At 38.1% G+C, this 22,456-nt stretch overlaps 1 protein-coding gene across 5 annotated transcripts in view; it reads right to left on the reverse strand.

The window, feature by feature from the left end:
- The window catches only part of SNX7 (sorting nexin 7), a 164,071-nt gene that overhangs the window by 69,752 nt on the left and 71,863 nt on the right, over positions 1 to 22,456 (reverse strand). The window lies entirely within an intron of this gene.

The following is a 22,456-nucleotide window of genomic DNA, read 5'->3' on the forward strand; positions in this document are numbered from 1 at the left end:
GGTAACAGAGGCAGGTTTATATCTCAAGACACATGACACCTAGTCCACACGCCATTAGACAAGCTGTGTGTGACAGTCACACCTCCTCCTCAAATCACCCAGAACATTTGAGCATGGAACCCACCAATGTATTGCTTAAATTTAACACATTATATTTATACAAATTTTAATATATTTATCCATATTTTGTTTATTATTATATTCAGCATACATATATTTATTAAGTGCCTTCTATGTATCAGGCATTCTTCAAGGGCCTGGAGATTCAATAATGAAGAAAACAGACAAAAATTCCTGCTTTTACCAGAACTTATATTCTATCAGGAAAGACAAAGCATAAGCAAGACAAATGAAATATCTATCATTTGATAATAAGTGCCAAAAAGAAAAATGAAGTAGAAAGGTAGATAAGGAGTATAAGAACAATGCAATTTTAGATAGGATGGCTGGGGAAAATCTAAATGAGAAAGTGTCATATCTAAAGTTGATCTTAGAGTGAATCATGCAGTTCTTAGCAGGAAAAGCATTCCTGGCAGAGAAAAAACAGGACATTGGTCTAGAGATAGAAGCATGTCTGGATGGTCCAAGAAGAGCAAGGAGACCAGTATGACTGTAGCAGGTGGCAGAGTTAAAAAAGAGGGAAGATCCTAGGAGATGCAGTCAGAGAAGCAGTTGCTTGACCAGATCTTACTATGCAGTCCATGGTAAAGGCTCTAGGTTTTATTGAGTGAGACCAAAGGCAGGGACAGTTAAGCAGAAATAACACCATTACTCCCATGTTTTATTAATAAAAGGGGCATTATACATTACTACTATTCCTTGACTCCAAGTATTCAAAAGAGGCTGTCATTAAGAAGGTGCCCATTACAGACATGTTTAAAGGTAATAATGTATGTCTTAGAATAAAAAAAAAAAAAAATTTATTTTACTTTCAATGCTTGCTTAAAATATCACTTTTTATTCATTCATTTTGCTATGAATTTCACTCTGACTTTATTTCATTGCAGCCTATTTGCTTTTATTTCCCTCAGACTAGATGTTTGGTATTATATAAATCTTTTATTATCTGCAAAATGTAAAGTGTTAATCGCTCAGTCATGTCCAGCTCTTTATTACCTATGGGAGATCTATTTCATACGTAGGGTTGGTTTTCATGGTTTGTGTATGGTGGGAATATATAGGGTTTTTTTTTTCCCCCCTTAACTTTCTTGTTTTGTTTGTAAACTATCTCAGTGAGGCCATTTATTACTTTTATGGGTACCTATGAACTGTGGTGCTGGAGAAGACTCTTGCGAGTCCCTTGGACTGCAAGGAGATCCAACAGTCCATCCTAAAGGAGACCAGTCCTGGGTGTTCATTGGAAGGACTGATGCTGAGGATGAAACTTCAATACTTTGGCCACCTCATGCGAAGAGCTGACTCATTGGAAAAGACCCTGATGCTAGGAGGGATTGGGGGCAGGAGGAGAAGGGGACAGCGGAGGATGAGATGACTGTATGGCATCACCGACTCGATGCACAAGAGTTTGGGTGAACTCTGGGAGTTGGTGATGGACAGGGAGGCCTGGCGTGCTGCGATTCATGGGGTTGCAAAGAGTCGGACACAACTGAGTGACTGAACTGAACTGAACTGATGACTCTATGGGGTAATTATTTTGCTAAATCATATAGGATGTCTAAAAGGGTGTTGTGTGGGTATGTATGCGCGATTGCTTAGTCATGTCTGACTCTTTACAACCTCATGGACTGTAGCCCACTAGGCTCCTCTGTCTATGGAATTTTACAGGTAAGAATACTGGAGCAGGTTGCCATTTCCTACTCCAGGGGATCTTCCCAACCCAGAGATCAAACTCGTGTCTCTTACATTTCCTGCATTGGCAGATGGATTCTTCACAACTGTGCCACCTGGGAAACCCAACAGGACATTAATGGGAAGTCTAATAGTGGACTTTGGATGCTGGAGAATAAGCTAAGGTAAAATTATTGACAGGCCAAACTCAAACAGGATCCATAGAAAGCTCATGCGCTGGTTACAAAACCTCATTTCCCTGGGTTGTTGGAGCAAATCTTCCCATTTTCACAGCCAGATGGAAATGATTAGAAAAATGTTTTTTTTATATCTAGGATCAAGAAGTAACTATACCAACTGTAACTACACTTTTTCTCCTCCGCTTAGGTTCTGCAGTCTAAAATTGCTCTGCACTGGAGTGGGATGACCTGCAAAATTCTTTACTGAAAGTAGCTTCAGGAAACAGTATCTAAATCATATGTTCATTTTGCTTCCCCTCCTGATACAGCTTAAAATGGTGTCACTGCCATAAGGGCTTTACAACAGTCTTCTCTTTACCAACCTGCAGCTCCCCATCTTGCTAGCCCTTGTTAGTGGTGCCTAGGCTAGTTGGTGCTTCTGCTCTGGCCCAGAGCTACTGCATTCTTAAAGAAGGCCTGTCCTGTTCTCTGACTTCACTCCAATCCACAGAAAGGTTTGTAGCCTTATCAGCATGGCACTGAGATTATATGACTAATGATAGGTTGAACTGATCTCAGACTCCATACTGGTCTTTCACAAGCTGTATGACATTGGGTAGACTACTTTTTGAAGGCTTAGATTCTTCATCTACAAAATGAACATAAAAATAATGATACCTATCCCATAGAAATTTTTATTTAAAATTGCCTGAGATAATGAACACATTAACTGATGTTCACAGTATCTGACAATTTGCCTACTAAATGTTATCCATCACAACCATCACCAGCACCACCACCACCAGCTGGTGAAATGGGAGCTGACTGCCTCTCCTCTTCCAGTATTTTAGTCTCTGGAAATATGCTATTCCTCTGCCAGGATCTAGGTATTAATTTCCAGGGCAATTTCTTGATTTATTCTCACCAATGTAGATGATAATATATCCAATTCTATACAATTCATTCTAAATATATATTACCAATTCTTATTTTTGCTGGCTATATATATATATATATATAGACCATTTTTATTGATGACTCCATCATGACTTTAGTTTGAAAAACAGGAAAGTGACATTAGGTATTTCCTCACACTGAATCATCTTCCCGTAATTTTAACTTTTAGGAAACTCTAACTGATAATAAGCACAAAACACTTAATTCAAATTAGAAATAATCTGGACTATATCTTTCCTACCAATTTATAAAGACATATTATTAGATCTCCCTTCCCTTAGTTGACTGCAATTTTAGCAAGTTTTGCTAAAATATGGACGGTACAAGAAACTGTCCATACAGATGGCGCAGTCAAGGTTATGAATATAAATACTCAATATAATTTCACCTAAGTGGGAGAATAACATGTTAGGTGCCTGGCACACCAAAGAAGCCCATCTAACCACATGGCAAAGTTTCAATAACTCTAAAAGTAGGAAATTCAATTCATAGTTTCTACCGCAAAACAACATAAAGACTGAATTTTAAAAGATTAAAGTCTGAATCATTCATTTCACAAATACTGGAAAATTGGCCCTCTGTTGGTGGAAAAACTGACAAAGTAAACAATCCTTTTTGCCAGGACAATGTTGAAATATCAGAATAAGTAATAAAAGAATGTAACATAGTGAAAATAATGATTTAGATTTAACCACAGACTAATGTGGTAATCTCTAGCTTCAGTTATATTCAGCTAAAAAGGAGTCACACGATTAAATGAAAACCATTAATACTAAGAGCTCAGGAAAACAAAACAACATCCTTCTTCAATACTTTAGTAATAGGAACAGCAACAATAATAATGAGCATTTATTGTATTTCTGCCACAGGCCACCGTATTAAGCTATAGGCTTTACATACATTATTTCATTTAATCTGCATTATAATGCTGCAAACTTTGTAATATTGTCTAGCTTTTGGGAGACATATACAAAGGAGAAACTGCGAGAAATATACAAAGGAGATCACATAACTTTCTGTGGCATCATAGAGATTCAAACCAAGTCAAAACACATGTTCTTTCCAGAGTGACTAAATAGCCCCAAGCTACCCTGCCTGTAGCTACGTGTAGCAGAATAGCCCCAAGTTACCATGCCTGTATGCCAAAGCCTTTGACTATGTGGATCACAACAAACTGTGAAAAATTCTTAAAGAGATGGAAATACTAGACCACCTGACCTGCCTCCTGGGAAATCTGCATGCAGGTCAAGAAGCAATAGTTAGAACTGGACATGGAACAATAGACTGGTTCTAAATTGGGAAAGGAGCATGTCAAGACTGTATATTGTCACCCTGCTTATTTAACTTATATGCAGAGTACCTCATGAGAAATGCTGGGCTAGATGAAGCACAAGCTGTATAAATCAAGATTGCCGGGAGAAATATCAATAACCTCAGATATACACATGACACCACCCTTATGGCAGAAAGCAAAGAAGAACTAAAGACCCTCTTGATGAAAGTGAAAGAGGAGAGTGAAAAAGTTGGCTTAAAATTCGACATTCGGAAAACTAAGATCATGGCATCTGGTCCCATCACTTCATGGCAAATAGATGGGGAAACTGTAACAGACTTTATTTTGGGGAGGCTCCAAAATCACTACAGATGGTGACTGCAGCCATGAAATTAAAAGACGCTTGCTCCTTGGAAGACAAGCTATGAACAACCTAGACTGCATATTAAAAATCAGAGACATTACTTTAACCAACAAATGTCCGTCTAGTCAAAGCTGTGGTTTTTCCAGTGGTCATGTATGGATGTGAAGGTTGGACTATAAAGAAAGCTGAACACCGAAGAATTGATGCTTTTGAACTGTGGTGTTGGAGAAGACTCTCAAGAGACCCTTGGACTGCAAGGAGATCTGACCAGTCAATCCTAAAGGAAATCAGCCCTGAATATTCATTGGAAGGACTGATGCTGAAGCTGAAACTCCAATACTTTGGCTACCAGATGCGAAGAACTGACTCATTGGAAAAGACCCTGATACTGACAAAGATTGAAGGCAGGAGGAGAAGGGGATAATAGAGGATGAGATGGTTGGGTGGCATCACTGGCTTAATGGACATGAGTTTAAGTAAACTCTGGGAGTTGGTGTTGGATAAGGAGGCCTGGCTTGCTGCTGTCCATGGGTTTGCAAAGAGTTGGACATGACTGAGCGAATGAACTGAACTGAACCCTATGGCTTTCAGGATTAAACTAATTCAGCTCTTACCTCAAGGAGTTGTTATCTAATAGAATGTTGTTGTTGTTGTTTGTCCAACTCTTTTGTGACCCCATGGATTATAGTCCCCCAGGCTCCTCTGTCCACAGGATTTCTCAGGCAATACTGGAATGGGTTGCCATTTCCTTCTCAAGGGGATCTTCCCAACCCAGGGATCGAACCCACATCTCCTGCATTGGCAGGTGGATTCTCTACCAGTGAGCCACCAGAGAAGCCATTCTAACAGAAAATAGATATGCAAAAATAAAACAAAAACCAAAGGCAATCATTCAAAGCAGAATGTGATATATATAATAATGGAGGAAAAAAAATTAAATTAGAATATAGAAAGATACAGAATGGAGGATTGATTCTAACAGGGGTAGGGGATATTCCAAGTGTTAAACTGCTAGGCAATGAATGGATGAGGGTGTGGCATGAATAAAACCACAGAGATGCTTTGATATAAAGCATGATTAAAAGAATGGATAAGAAATAGGTTTGGAGGTAGTCAAGAAGAAACATGGGCTTCCCTGGTGGCTCAGATGGTAAAGAAGTTGCCTGCAATGTGGGAGACCCAGGTTTGATCCCTGGATCGGGAAGCTCCCATGGAGAATGGAACAGCTACCCACTCCAGTATTCTTGCCTGGAGAATTTCATGGACAGAGATGCCTGGTAGGCTATACAGTCCATGGTGTTGAAAAGAGCTGGACATGACTGAGTAGCTAACACATGCATAAGATGAAATATGGGAAATATAGTTGGACAGGCCAACTGAAGACTGACGACTAGAGGGTATAAATGATAATGAGCATAAAATGAATTCTGTAGGAAAAAGTAAGCCACTGAAAGATTCTGGCCAGTAGGAAAGGAAGGAGGACAGGAAAAAAGAAACCAATTAATCTGCACAGGGACTGTGGAAACAGCAAGAAAAATTATGAGGATTTGGCTCACTCCCTTTCACTCATCCAGCAGCACTCACTCAGCATCCATCCTTACTTCCTGTGTTAAGAACTAAGATGAAGGGTGAAAAACTGACTCTGCCCCAAGACTCATGCCTAAGGGGAAAAATAAAAACAACTAGATAAAAAGTGATATACATTTCATGTAAAGCAAATAGGATGTACAGTCCTAGAAGCAAGTTTACTTTGAAGTTTCTAAAAACTGCAAGTTTGTCAAGGTTGGTACCTAGAGTGTGAGTGGGAGTGTGAGTGGGAAAAGAGCAAAAGAAGAAAAAAGAGATACTACTTTGCCTACACAGGTCCATATAGTCAAAGCTATAGTTTTTCCAGTGGCTATGTATGGATGTGAGAGTTGGACCATAAAGAAAGCTGAGTGCCAAAGAATCGATGCTTTTGAACTGTGGTGTTGGAGAAGACTCTTGAGAGTCCCTTGGACTGCAAGGAGATCCAACCAGTCAATCCTAAAGGAAATCAGTCCTGAATATTCATTGGAAGAACTGATGCTGAAGCTGAAACTCCAATACTTTGGCCACCTGATTTGAAGAACTGACTCATTTGCTGAGAAAGACTAAAGCCAGGAGGAGAAGGGGACGACAAAAGATGAGATGGTTGGATGGCATCACCGACTTGATGGATATGAGTTTGATCAAGCTTAGGAGGGAGTTAACGATGGACAGGGAAGCCTGGAGTACTGCAATCCATGGGGTCACAAAGAGTGTCAGACACCACTGAGCATCTGAACTGAACTGAAAAGAGGAAAAAGAGACATGCAACTGCCAGATACTAAAGGAATTTCCCGGGGGAAGGGGGAATCTGGATTTTTAATTAAAGAAAAAAACAAGTGGAATCACTGAAGAATTTTAGGGAAGAGGACCAGGAAGGGAGCATAACAATCAGGTTCCAGATACGAGGGGATCTGAGAGGAGACCCTGAGACAAAATCAGTAGCGGGTTGACAAGTGATTGATTAAGTGTGGGCACTGGAAGAAAAGATCATCTGGTCTTTTAAACTGGATAACATTCACTGGAATAACAGGTCAGGTAGGGTAAGAGGAAATGAAGGCCTAAAGACAACAGTAATAGTCATGCAGAATAAGGTATACATCAAACAACTTTTGGGGGTCAACCCTGTGACATATTTCACTAAAAATTTACTCCAATTCTTACAAAGTGTTAAAAAAAAAAAAAAAAAAAAAACTGATCCCTGAGAAGGGACAGGGGTCACAGAGGAAAAAATAATGAAATAACAATGGGGAAAAAAAAAAAGACTGTGCTAAAAATAATCCACCATTAATATCAAGGCTTCAACAAGGGCTTCCCAGGTGGCACTAGTGGTAAAGAATCTGCCTGCCAATGTAGGAGATAAAGTTTAAGACACAATCTCTCAGTCTGAAAGATCCCCTGGAGGAGGAAATGGCAACCCACTCCAGTATTCATGCCTGGAGAACCCCATGGATGGAGGAAGGAGCCTGCCGGAATACAATCCATTGCAAAGAGGGGTTGCAAAGAGTCAGATACGACTGAAGCAACTTAGCATGCACACAGTATCAACATATTACATAATTACTATACTTCATTGGAAGGACTGATGCTAAAGCTGAAACTCCAGTACTTTGGCCACCTCATGCGAAGAGTTGACTCATTGGAAAAGACTCTGATGCTGGGAGGGATTGGGGGCAAGAGGAGAAGGGGACGACAGAGGATGAGATGGCTGGATGGCATCACTGACTCGATGGACGTGAGTCTGGGTGAAATCCGGGAGTTGGTGATGGACAGGGAGGCCTGGTGTGCTGCGATTCATGGGGTCACAAAGAGTCGGACACGACTGAGCGACTGATGTGATCTGATCTGATACTTCATTATTTCTCATCCAGAAAAGTACAGTCTAAGAGGTGGGTGTCAAACCAAAGAATAAAAGATACATGAGGTTCATGTCATATCCCATCAACTTGGAGGTATCCCAGATTTCAGGTTGAAGGGTGTTGCTTCTTGTTTTGTTTCTTTGATTAAGTTCAAAGATATCTAGAGAAAGACCCGATGGCTAAGGAGGCAAGAACAGATGTACTGGTTCCATTCACGTCACTTATAGCTCTGATATACATGGTTATATCACACTATGTATGTTTGTCACGAATCAAGGGAAAGTGGGTAAAATGATTTGGACGAATCCACCCATATCATTCATTATTGCTAGCAAACAAAAGCTACATTCTAAGGGATAGCCCTGGGAACCATTAAACAGATATAAACCATTCCACTATTTTTAATAGTTACTCAGTGTATGAAGTACATGTCTGCTAAGGCATGCGTCTGCTAAGGCAATCACAGGTGCAGAGTCCCTCAAACCCAATTAACCACCTTGGAATTTTCCTCCTTATTCCCTCAAAGCTGACTTTAGAAAGTGAAATGAAAAAGCCTCATAGAATTTTCATAATTTTTGTTAAAATAGGCCTTTTGTATATTTTATTGTTCTATTACATTTAAATTTGTAAGAATATAGTTTCCTACAAGTACAACCATCAGAAATAGATCTAATTTTATAGAAAAGTTATATAAATCCATGCAAATATAGTTTATTACCTTTAACAAATGATTAAAATTTTTCACAGAAAATTAGTATTTTATTAACTTAATAAAAAAGATATGTGACAGAACATTTTAGAATCCCAAAATAAAGATAATTTTTTTTCTTTGTGATAAACTGTGGCCCTGAAAATTATATCAGAAATATCTATATATAAATAAAATAATATAGGTAAGAACTGTATGATCAGTTAGGCTAATGAATGAAATAGGATATAATCAAAGTTAGGGTAGTGAATAAAATAGGATTGCAAATAAAATATGAAAAAATATTTTAAAATATTGCTGAAAAGAGCATATTTCACACAAATAAATTGTCAAAAATATTTTATAATAAAGCTTGGACACAAATTTTATAAAATGGGATCACCTCTGCAGCCATGAAATTAAAAGTCGCTTACTCCTGGGAAGGAAAGTTATGACCAACCTAGACAGCATATTAAAAAGCAGAGACATTACTTTGTCAACAGAGGTCCGTCTAGTCAAGCCTATGATTTTTCCAGTGGTCATGTATGGATGTGAGAGTTGGACTATAAAGAAAGCTGAGTGCTGAAGAATTGATGCCTTTGAACTGTGGTGTTGGAGAAGACTCTTGAGAGTCCCTTGGACTGCAAGGAGATCCAACCAGTCCATCTTAAAGATCAGTCCTGGGTGTTCATTGGTAGGTCTGACGTTGAAACTGAAACTCCAGTACTTTGGCCACCTGATGTGAAGAGCTAACTCATTTGAAAAGACCCTGAAGCTGGGAAAAATTGAGGGCAGGAGAAGGGGACAACAGAGGATGAGATGGTTGGATGGCATCACTGACTCAATGGACATGGGTTTGGGTGGACTCCGGGAGTTGGTGATGGACAGGGAGGCCTGGCATGCTGCAGTCCATGGGGTCGCAAAGAGTCAGACACCACTGAGCAACTAAACTGAACTGAACTGATATGCTCATAAGCTATATAAGAGGTATTTACAATGTATCCAGTAAGTATGTGCTCAGTCGTTTCAGTCATGTCTGACTCTTCAAGATCCCATGGACTATAGCCCACCAGGCTCCTCTGTCCATGGGATTTCCCAGGCAAGAATACTGGCATGGGTTGCCATTTCCTCGTCCAGGAGATTTTCCTTACTCAGGAATAAATCTGCATCTCCTGCCTGTGTCTCTTGCATTGGCTGGGGGATTCTTTACCACCTCAGCCACCTGGTAACCCTCCACGTATCCAGAGTGTATATATTTGATCTAATACTAAACGTTCAAAAATAATTAGGCTTTTCTTCTAAGAGAATAAAGTGTGCTTAAAGATGATTAAGTAGGACTTTTGCTCTTAAGATTTAAGGTTGATCTTTTAATGCTATTTCTTTCAAAGTTTTTCCAATACAGAGGCAAGAACTTTTATATTTACCAATGGAGACAAGAATTATTTCACTGTATTTGCTTGGCTATACCAAGGTCCAACATTTTGCCAATAAAGGTCCATCTAGTCAAAGCTATGGTTTTTCCAGTGGTCATGTATGGATGTAAGAGTTGGACTATAAAGAAAACTGAGTGCTGAAGAATTTATGCTTTTGAGCCGTGGTGTTGGAGAAGACTCTTGAGAGTCCCTTGGATTGCAAGGAGATCCAACCAGTCAATCCTAAAGGAAATCAGTCCTGAATATTCATTGGAAGGACTGATGCTGAAGGTGAAACTGCAATACTTTGGCCACCTGATTTGAAGAGCAGACTCATTGGAAAAGACCCATATGCTGGGAAAGATTGAAGGCAGGAGGGGAAGGGGATGACAGAGGATGAGATGGTTGGATGGCATCACCAACTCAATGGATATGAATTTGAATAAGCTCTGGGAGTTGGTGATGGACAGGGAAGCCTGGCGTGCTGCAGTCCATGAGGTTGCAAAGAGTCGGACACAACTGAGCGACTGAACTGCCCTGAACTGAACCATGCAAATGGACTTTTTCCTCCTACCTTTGAACCATTTCCCCATACAAATGGACTCTGAGATATTAGGACTTTCTGGTAGGGGAGTGCAGGTATTTAGGAATTATTTTTGGGCTTCCCTGGTGGCTCAAGTGGTAAAGAATCTGCCTATAATGCAGAAGACCCAGGTTCAATCCTTGGATCTGGAAGACTGCCTGGAGAACGGAATGGCAACCCACTCCCATATGCTTGCTGAGAAAATCACATGGACAGAGAAGCCTGGGAAGCTACAGTCCATGGGGTCACAAAGAGCTGGACACCATTGAGCAACTTACACTTCACTTAGAAAGGCTTTAGATTCCACAAGGACTATGAAAGAAAGTAATTAACTTTTGGAGGGATGGCACAAAATACGTGTGACCACTTAGCCAGTCAGATGAGTGAAGTCACTGTTATTAAGGAGATGACAAACAGCCCTGATCTCCTTTATATTCTTGCTGGAAAGCTTTTGGATTATCTTAGTTTTCCTTGTCTCTAACACTACCAAGAATGGTCTGAGAGCAAGAAAAGGAGGGGTTTACAAGGAATGGTTTGCAGCTATGGAGGGGGGAGAGTTAGGGAAAGGAACTGTGTTTGTGTATTTATGTTGCACATTCACAACACCTGCTGCTCACTTAATGCTGAGTTCCTACTGTGATCAGGTCTGGAGCGGCATGTCACATATAGCATCTCATTTAACTTTCTCTATAACTCTTAGAGGGAGCTTTCTTCCCCTCGGTCTAGCTGGTTCAAGTTTTCAGTAATGTTAACAAACTCTGCACCTGATGAATCCGAAAAGCTTTAACATCCTTTGGCCAGTTCTCAGTTATGTATTTCTTCTTCCAAATTGTTTGGCAAACTCAATCCAAGTTTTTCTTTTCTTTTTTTAAAAATGTTTCCTGGCCCCTTCCGTTTTAATTTTATTTATTTGTACTCCTTACTGCAGATGGTGACTGCAGCCATGAAATTAAAAGACACTTACTCCTTGGAAGGAAAGTTATGACCAACCTAGATAGCATATTCAAAAGCAGAGACATTACTTTGCCAACAAAGGTCTGTCTAGTCAAGGCTATGGTTTTTCCAGTGGTCATGTATGGATGTGAGAGTTGGACTGTGAAGAAGGCTGAGCGCCGAAGAATTGATGCTTTTGAACTGTGGTGTTGGAGAAGACTCTTGAGAGTCCCTTGGACTGCAAGGAGATCCAACCAGTCCATTCTGAAGATCAGCCCTGGGATTTCTTTGGAGGGAATGATGCTAAAGCTGAAACTCCAGTACTTTGGCCACCTCATGCGAAGAGTTGACTCATTGGAAAAGACTCTGATGCTGGGAGGGATTGGGGGCAGGAGGAGAAGGGGACGACAGAGGATGAGATGGCTGGATGGCATCACTGACTCGATGGACGTGAGTCTGGGTGAAATCCGGGAGTTGGTGATGGACAGGGAGGCCTGGCGTGCTGCGGTTCATGGGGTCGCAAAGAGTCGGACAGGACTGAGCAACTGAACTGAACTGAAACCTCTCTTCTCCAATATACAAATGCTATGCTATGCTATGCTATGCTATGCTAAGTCACTTCAGTCGTGTCTGACTCTGTGCGACCCCATAGACGGCAGCCCACCAGGCTCCCCCGTCCCTGGGATTCTCCAGGCAAGAACACTGGAGTGAGTTGCCATTTCCTTCTCCAATGCACGAAAGTGAAAAGTGAAAGTGAAGTCGCTCAGCCGTGTCCGACTCTTAGCGACCCCATGGATTGCAGCCTAACAGGCTCCTCCATCCATGGGATTTTCCAAGCAAGAGTACTGGAGTGGGGTGCCATTGCCTTCTCCTATATATATATATACACACACACACACACACACACACACACACACAGAGTACAAAATATAAAATAGAATATAAAAAATAAAATATAAAATACAAGTAGAATACAAATAAAATACAAATAGAGTATAAAAGTAAACATTTATTTAACAAATCTTTAAGTTCTTACTATGTGCCAGGCACTGGCATAGGCACAGGCGCAAGGACACAGGGATGAATACAAGAGGGAAGGTTACTGTAGCTGGGAGCTACAATCTAGGAAAGGTTTCAGATCCACACTGCATTGGGCATTCCCTCTGTGTCATCTGACCAACTGCCTGAGAATCTATCAATGAGTTTGTGTTTTGCTTTGTTTCATAAAATAAGGAAGTACCTTCCAAACAAAATCTGAAGAAATCAAGATCATGTAGACTCAAAGCTTTCCCTAAAAGAGGAAATCTATCTTTATATCCAACAAATACCCTTATTTCATCTTTTTTAGTTGCCTTAGGGTATGGATAAGATGTATTTGGCTCCCCCTCTCCTTTTTTTCCTGAAGTTTAATAAATTCCTAATCACACACACTCTAAGTGATCTAGAGGTTGGGCTCTGAAGTCCATGGATGGGAATCCTGACTGTGTCATCTTAGCTAAATTTAGTTCCATGATAGGTTGAAGTTTCCTCATCTGTAAAATGAGGAGAAAGAAAGTACCCACTTCGTAGGACTGTTTTGAATACTGTGTTAGCAAAGCGCCTGGGACTTGAGCACTGAATAATGTTAGGGTTAGAGTGGCACTCTGAAGTGATTATGAAAGGACTATTGTAGGGTTCAGAAATGTCCTGACTGAATCTGCCAGTTTACTTATACTAAGTTGCTGCTGCTGCTAAGTTGCTTCAGTCATGTCTGACTCTGTGCGACCCCATAGATGGCAGGCCACCAGGCTCCCCCATCCCTGGGATTCTCCAGGCAAGAACACTGGAGTGGGTCACCATTTCCTTCTCCAGTGCATGAAAGTGAAAAGTGAAAGTGAAGTTGCTCAGTCATGTCCAACTCTAGTGACCCCATGGACTGCAGCCTACCAGGCTCCTCCATCCATGGGATTTTCCAGGCAAGAGTACTGGAGTGGGGTGCCATTGCCTTCTCCCCTACTAAGTTAGGGAATCCTTACTGAGGGCATGCATGTAAAAAGAACAACTCTGGGGAAACAAAGAGATGGTAATAGTTCAGAAAGCTCCCCAAATGCCCCCAAGATGTCTGGAAGTGCTGGTGACTGAAACGGAAAATGTAGTCAGGCTATATAGTCTACGTAAGGCCATTCCATTAGGCCCTCCTCCAAATCAGATGAGCAAGACCAAAAAGACCAGAAATTACCTCTATTTTGATGAACTAGGTTATCACATCACATCAATACATTATTTCACTCTAATACAGGATATATTAGTGTCTTGCTGATTATGGAATGATAAATCCTAAGATAAAAAATGCAGGTGGACCTTAGCCTAACTGACCTTAAAAGTACACTTCCTCGTAACTAAAAAAAACCTGTCCAGCAACTTAAGAAGACCCCCTATACTTCCAAACATTCTCTTAAGCCTTTAGTTTTTCTTATTTACCAGAGATTAATTTTTAGAAAATATATTAGTTCATTCAAGAACTATTCATTGAAATCTGCTGTGTGTCAAGAGTACCTACAAGGCACAGTGCCCCTATGTGAAATATTTTTTTTTTCTCACTCAATTTTTGGCATACTGATGTCACAGAGGTAAATCTTCCCTTAAACTGGAAAATCCTCCCAATTCAGATACAGTTTCATGATGAGACAAGTTACAGAATGCCTTGATGGGTGTTTCTTAAATTGGGATTTCTATATCCACCTCAATACTCAGTGATAATCTAGAGGATCATCAATGTCATAAAAAAAACATGGCATAATCTTGATATAGATATTTTATGGCGATCATAGAAAAATATTTAAATTAACATAAATATAAATATATTATGGAGTAGTGATATTTATATGAAACTTTAAAACAGGAGATCTTAAAGAAACGTTAAGCTTGCATTGGTCATAGATGTGTCTCTAAGACTACTGGGGTATACATTCCAACTTCCCTGTACCAAAGAAAATAAACACTTTTGATAAAAATGTTTGAACTACACACTGCATTACAATGTGTTAGAAGTAAATCTGCTTGGTTGCTGAACTACATACTTAATAAGGAATTAATACACGTTGGCACGATAATTCTAGGTGAGTTAATTGCCAAGGTTACCAAGTTTTATCAAAGTATCATTTATAAAAATTACAGATTGAAAAAGAAGTTTCCTCACTGTCTATTTCTTAAGGAATAATGGCCAGGATGATAGAAGAAAAGTCAGACTTTTTTCAACTACTTTGATCTATCACTGCTAAACAGCAATCTAGGGGAAATTTCACTTCCCTCTCTAAGAAAAAACCACCTTACTATTAAATCACTCACCCTTCATCACTTATGCCTGATTTACTAGTATAGCAAGTAAGCATCCCTTTTCCTCACCCTGTGATTGTCTCTATCCAATACCATGACTGAGCTCCTAACATCTGAACACTTACAAGGGTCTGCTCCTAATGCATTATTGGAAGAGTTCTTTTCCTAAAGAATAATCACAATGTCACACAAATTACTCTAGCATGTTGAAATTAAGGAGGACAGCATGACCTTGATACAAAAACTGACATTTCTAATACAAACAATGGTAATTACAAATCATTCTTTCCCCTGTCCCCCAGTTTTATTAGGGGACGGAAGAAATAACAGGGGTATAATTGACCCCAGAAAATGTGTAAGTTTGAAATATACAACATGATGACCAATCATTCTTATTCAGAAATGTAAACACAAAAGTCCTAAATTTTAAGTTGAACTAGCCAAATCAAACAAGGGCCAAGTTGAATTTATCTCAGTGATCCAAGGATGGTTAAAATGAGAAAATGTCTTAGTATAAATCACCAAATTAAGTGAATAATGGAGAAAATCATACTACATTAGCTGGTACAGGAAACCATTCAATAAATTTCAACACCCACTTATGAATCAACCTGTCATCACAGAGGAGTAAATAAAAACTGCCTTAGCCTGATTAAAAATATGTAATTTTAAAAGTTTAAAAGTTTAGCAAGCATCATTACTAATGAAAAAAATCCCCCCAAAATTTACTTTAGCATCAGTAAACCAGTCAATTCTAAAGGAAATCAACCCTGAATATTCATTAGAAGGACTGATGCTGAAACTGAAGCTTCAATATTTTGGCCACCTGATGTGAAAAGCCAACTCACTGGAAAAGACCCTGATGCTGGGAAAGATTGAAGCCAAAAGGAGAAAGGGGCAGAAGAGGATGAAATGGTTAGATAGCATCACTGACTCAATGGACATGAATATGTGCAGCTCCAGGAGATAGTGAAGGACAAAAGGGTCTGGTGTGCTGCAGTCCATGGTGGTCGCAAAGAGTCAGACATGACTTAGCAACTGAACAACAGAAACAGCATCAGGGATAATACAAGGATGTCCCATCACTAATAACTTTATAATGCATCTTTTAGCCAGATCAATAAGAATGAAAAAATAAATACAAGGTATAAAGATTGAATAAATAGGACAAAACTATTAATATACACCCATAAGATTTTCTACATAAAAAATTTCAAATATTATATAAAGAAGTTATCAAAAATTATTTTTAAAATAATTTAGAAGATTGCTGATAAAAGATAAATATGAAAAGGTAAATTATATTTCTATACTCCAGCACAACAAAAGTTAGAAAAGAAAAAATTTTAAATATGTAGTAATAATTTATGACAAATACAAACAAAATATAAAATACTCTGGAATAAACTTACGAAAAAGTATAGAAGACCTTTATGGAAAAAACAGTCTAAAACTTTTTTATCAAGAGATTATCAAAGAAGACAAAAAAAAGTATGGTTTCTAAAAATTATTCTACCTTAAATCTTCTATTTAGTACCTCCTTCAATTTCAGATTAAGTCCCAGTTCCTCAGATAGTTCTTATCAGAATAGAATTTATGTACAATGTAGGTATTTTTTCACTATTCTCTCCCTCTCAGTCCACTGTTCCTCTCCTTAACATTCATTAGGACAATCATTTTATGTATGTTTATGCACTTCCCTGTTACAATATAAGTTGTAACATAAGCCATGTGTCTATCTTTTGACCATTCTATCCTTAGTACTTACTACTTAGAAATGTGATAAGTATTTGTAGAATAAATTAATGATTTCAGAAAGGTGAAATATTAGTAACAAATCTAGTCTTGTTTCACCACTCCTTTCCAAGGACTGTTTTATTACACTGTGAAATACCACAGAAACTTACAAGCCGCCTGTACCTTATCCTAAAAGTATGTATCACCAAAATTTCTGAGCAAAATAATACAACTTGAGGATAACAGCTATTCTTATTTAAGAATATCTTCACTTTTTTCTTTTTAAATAGTTTCTCTATTATTGCCTTTTATGGAAAAAAATAACCATTCAATCTATTTATTCAAATGCTAAAAATTTCTCTTCATAATCAGAATAGCTGAGGAATTATCATTTTGAAGGTCCTTGAAAATAATATACCTAAATAAAAAGATTTAGATTGCTACTCCATCAGAAGACAATAGAAAATTCTAAAATTCAGTTCTAATCTGACAGCTACCTCTTCTTAACAAGTATTAATTAAATTGCAGGGGAGGGAAAAGAGGGCTCTTAACAATAAAATTACATTATTTTCTGATTTGTGAGAGAGGTAAGATGTGTCTGAAAAATTAGATGCTTGATTATACAATGCTGCTCAAGCATACATGTGATTACTACACGTGCGTACCTTTTTTATATACTTTATAATACACACTTTTCTTTAAAAGTAGAAACCTCTCTTCCTGAAATTCACTGCCAATTTTATTATCCAAATGTAACTTGTTCAGTAAAACACAATGCATTTTCTTAAAATGACAAATTAAGTCATAAAACACCCACAAACGGAGTTGACACATCACCTTTCAAGTCAGTACCTCCAACACCATTAACATCCTTCAGATAAGGAATAATCATGACACTGGAGGCAACAGAAAGCCAATTATTTAAACAGCCCCATTTTAGGAAGTATAGTGATCTCCTCTGCACAACAGAAGCACAGTAAAAACATACAAAACAGAAGAGGATTAATTTTTCCTACTGTTTCCCTGAGCCCTATTAATATAAACCTTTAAAAAAGAAATGATATGGCTCCTGAAAAAAAAATTTTAATCAAAAATTTTAATTCTTTAGGTATAATTTCCTATATTTGTTTCAGAAGAACATAATTGAAGCCTAGAAAAATGATGTGCCATACTATCATTAGGTTTCAATAAAGTTAAAAATTATTTCAAAGTCAAATCTAAACATTTCTTTTATAGACCTTCACAGATCAGTTTTCTGCCATTAAATATTTTATTCACTACTTAACCAAACAATATCTCACATATTATTCAATTCTCACTATACATCCGTTAATATTATTTTCTCATTTTACTCACAAGAAAAAGGAATGCTTATTGAAGTTTGTTACTTTTTTATAACTTTCTCCCAGAGTTTCCACGTTCCCTAATTTGTGATCCTACTCTACTATATTACAAAATTCCATAAGGGGTCTATGAATTTCAGGACATGTATTATTAGACAGCTCATAGGCTACATGAAGGAACTTCCATTTATATTTAACTCTTTTTTATTAGGGGCTTCCAGGTGGCTCAGTGGTAAAGAATCTGCCTGCAGGAGACACAAGAGATGCAGGTTTGATCCCTGAGTCGGGAAGATCCCCTGAAGAAGGAAATGGGGACCCACTCCAGTATTTTGCATGGGAAATCCCATGAACAGGGGAGCCAGTTGACAAAAAACATATTAATTTCAAGTGTCCAACAAAATTATTTGATATATGTACATATTGAGAAATGATTACCATAATATGGATGTCTAGCTAACATCCATCACCACACATATTTACCGTATTTCTTTCTTGTGATGAGATCTATTGAACTTTTAAGATTTGCTCTCTTAGCAATTCAAATATACAATAGAGTATTATTAATTAGAGTCACCACCCTATACATTACATTCCCATCACTTATTTGATAACTGGAAGTTTGTACCTTTTGACCACCTTCTATTTAACTCATGCAATGTTTTTAACTTACATGCATAGTTTATAATAAAGATAAAATATATAAATATAGTAGTGTAAGTAGAGATAATTTGTAAATTTAAAATATACACATATGGAGAGATGTGCTCAAAAATATTTAGGTGATAGATCAAAAAGTCTAGTGACTGAAATGTTATCTTTGCTGACGTAGTGTGTACATTAGACTTTTAATCAAGTGAATTCTTGAGGTTTTTTTCAGACATTAATCTCTTTTCCGTCTGAATCCCTATCAAAGATAAGAAACAAAGTTGACAAGAAATTAGCTAACTTGTCCAAGACTGAACAATTAATAATGAACTATCAAAAATGAATAGCCTCTGGTTCGGCAATTTCATTTTTAGGTATTTATTCCACAGATCTACTGGTGCATTCACAAAATAACGCATGCACAAGGTATTCACTGAAGCACTGCTTATAGTAGGAAAAGGTTAAAAATAAATTTTCACCAGTAGGAGTCAGATTAAATAAATTCTGGTACACGCATATATCAGAAGATCATATAGCTATAAAAGACTAATAACTGACATTATCTAAGATGTGTTACATTAATAAAGAAAAGTACAGAAATCTTTATAGCATATTATTACATTCATTAAAAAGTAAAATCAGAATGTATATTTGTATTTGTTGCACATCCATACAGTAACTTGGAAGGCTACAAAAGTAACTAACGGCATCATGCACATAAGTGGGAGTGGGAATTGAGGAGATAGCATATAAGACGGGAAGGAGACTTCATTAAACGTGTGTTTTAAAATTTATGAATATTGAACCATGTGAATTTATTATGGGCTTTCCAGGTGCCTCAGTGGTAAAGAATCTGCCTGCCAAAGCAGGAGACGCAGATTTGATCCCTGGATCAGGAAGATTCCCTGGAGCAGGAAATGGCAATCCACCCCAGTATTCTTGCCTGGAAAATTCCATGGACAGAGTTGCAGGGTAGGCTAATAGTCCATGGGGACGCAAAGAGACGGACATGACTGCGCGCACACACACACACACACACACACATTCAAATAAATCATTTTGGTGGGTTTTAAGCAACGTGCTAATTGCTTATGTTAGAGATCAAGAAATATATTTCTGGGAACAATGAAATGTTGACATTCCTAATGTTCTATAAATGAGCACTGGTGGTTGGAGATAACATTTGAGGGACACATACAGGGACTAAAAATGAGACACAGACACAGACTCTGAGCTCCCTCTTTCTGGTTGTTGAACTGTATAACTATATCACTTCTTCCAATGAAAAAAGATTATTAGATGACTTAAAAGAGTGTTGAAGATGCATGTGGAAGTGCAAAAGGTGATATTTCTGCATTAGTAAGTCATTTAATGTATATATTGAAGAATCACACATTGATATATGTATGTGATCTTAAATGTATATAAGTAAATTAATCTAAACATCATAACTAAAAAATTGACATTGGATGAAAATCTTGTCTGCTGGTGTGGAATCATCTTTGGGAAATTTATGCCAGGGTAACCTTACATGTGCATTTCTACATGTGACAGTGATGAGCACATGTGGCATACATGCATGCCCCTGTTGCATCCTCATTAATGGGACATGAAGAATGTGTCCAGCATTTTCCTGGTGCCAGGGGCTGTGATAGGTCTTTTAATGCATTAGAGATTTGTTCTGAACGCATTTTTTTGTCCTTTCTCTTACTCATTTTAGATTAAAAGCTTCTCCATCAAAGGGTTTTAGTAGCAACAGAACCTGCCTCCAGGAAGGACAGAACCTCTGCAAGTTTGCAGTTTATTTTGAAACTGCACCTGGGGATCCAAAACACTTACCCTGCTGCCCAGCCACGCTGCTACTGAGAACCACTGACATACACTGTGCCTCCTTAACTCATTTCACATTCTCTTCCTTTTTTTTTTTTTTTTTAACTGAGAGAGATAAGCAAGCCAGGTCAATTTACTCTAAAATTCATACCATTAAAACTGCCAACTCACTATCACAGAATATTTCAAATCACCAATAATGTCCTGTGGCAGGCATGGCAACAAGACTTTACATTGAGTAAAAACTCTAAATGATCCATAATAGTCATCTGAAGCATGTTGATAAGGATCTTTTCAGATGTTACCTTAGAATATAGTTTTCAAGTTACTGGCACAATTTCTGGAGTCCTGCTTCAACAACCTCTACACATGCAATATTGAGCCAATAACTTTTCTCTGTACCTCAGTTTTCACATTTGTAAAATGAGGAAAGTTGTACTATCTACCTCATTGTATTGTGTGAGACTTAAATAAGGCATTTAGAGTACTTAGAATCCTGCCCAGCAGATGGTAAGTGCTTAAAGAATATTACCTCTTATTATCATCATCATCATCCATTAGTTTTAGTTTAACATACTGACCTGGTTAAAATAAAATTCTATATAATAATTCCCTGAAAGAAGGAAAAAAATTTCAGCTTTCTGAAATCACAGTTCTACATGCTCCAAATGTGCTTCCAAGTTGCAATTTCTGATTTATTGTGATTCTAAATATATATATTTTGGAAGGGATTTTTTAAAAAATCGCTAGATTCTTAAAGTTCCTTTTTTGTTTTGATCTTCGCAGACTATAATTATTATCTACATTCATAGTCTTATACCCTAATAGACTTAAAACTCATCTATTAGGCGTGAAAAAGTATTTATAAGAGACCAGGGAGTACAGTGCCAGGTTATAGTTCTGGTTCTATTATTTAACTAACTGTATCACTGTGGACAAATTACTTAACTTTTCTGATCAATATCTCCCTACTAGCACCTTGGTTTATGCCATCCTCATTTCCTTCCTATCGCACTGGACTCAATAGTCTTTTTGCTTCCCATGCAGAAACAAAGTGAGCACTTGAAAGCAGCTGTCAGTTCTTCCTTTCCCCTTTCACTTCCCGAACAATTCAGTCCTAAAGCTTATTTGGTAATGCAGAGCAAGGATGGTGTCCATGCTGGTGGAGGAAGAGAGGCAAAGGCAAGGTGGCCCAGAGCAGGATGTGAAGGTGTTGGCAAGATGATAAGGTCGTCCCCGCAAAGAGTGGTCCAGAATGGGAAGTAACAACCCAGTCATGGGGAGAAAGTGCATAGTCCACGTGGGCAGCATAGGGGAGCCGAGGCCAGCATGGAACAAGATCCTAGAGCAGAAAAGAGGATGCCCCTCTCCCCCGTGGTTGCGGTCCAGTTGGGTGAGGTGAGGAGTACCTCCACTTAGGAAGGAAGATGACGAGTTATGCAAGATTGTTTACAAACAGAAAATCAATCAAATAAGTTGATACGTAAAGGATAATGAGAGTCTGTTTCTCATAGTCAGAAAAGGAACAAACTACAAATATGGAAAGAAAGAAAACTAGAATGAACTCTCATGCTACCGGGTTTAAGTTGGAGGTGTTGGTATGAAATTGTTGTTTTTAATATATATAAATAGACAATTCAATATAGATAGAAAAACATGTGATTATACAGAAATGTTTTGTGTTTATGTCGACTCAGATCTCAGAATAATGATATCCAAAAAGCAACGAACATATTTAATGCCAAGATATTAATACTATGCCCTAAACATACTTTTTGCCACAAATACTAACCAGGGCTTGTTAGATAAATGGCTGATTCCAGGGCTCAGGCAAGAAAAGTGCAAGAAGAGACTAGATTGTCTTGATGTACCAGAAAGAAACAAAGAATGATGGGAATTTGTCAAAAGGTAATAAAAATGTTTGAAGATGGTGCCATTTGCCAAACTGGTCCTACTAGTCAAACAGGCAATTAATATATCAAAA

The sequence above is a fragment of the Bubalus kerabau genome, chromosome 6 (assembly GCF_029407905.1).
Source record: "Bubalus kerabau isolate K-KA32 ecotype Philippines breed swamp buffalo chromosome 6, PCC_UOA_SB_1v2, whole genome shotgun sequence".
In the NCBI taxonomy this organism is placed as follows: domain Eukaryota; kingdom Metazoa; phylum Chordata; class Mammalia; order Artiodactyla; family Bovidae; genus Bubalus; species Bubalus kerabau.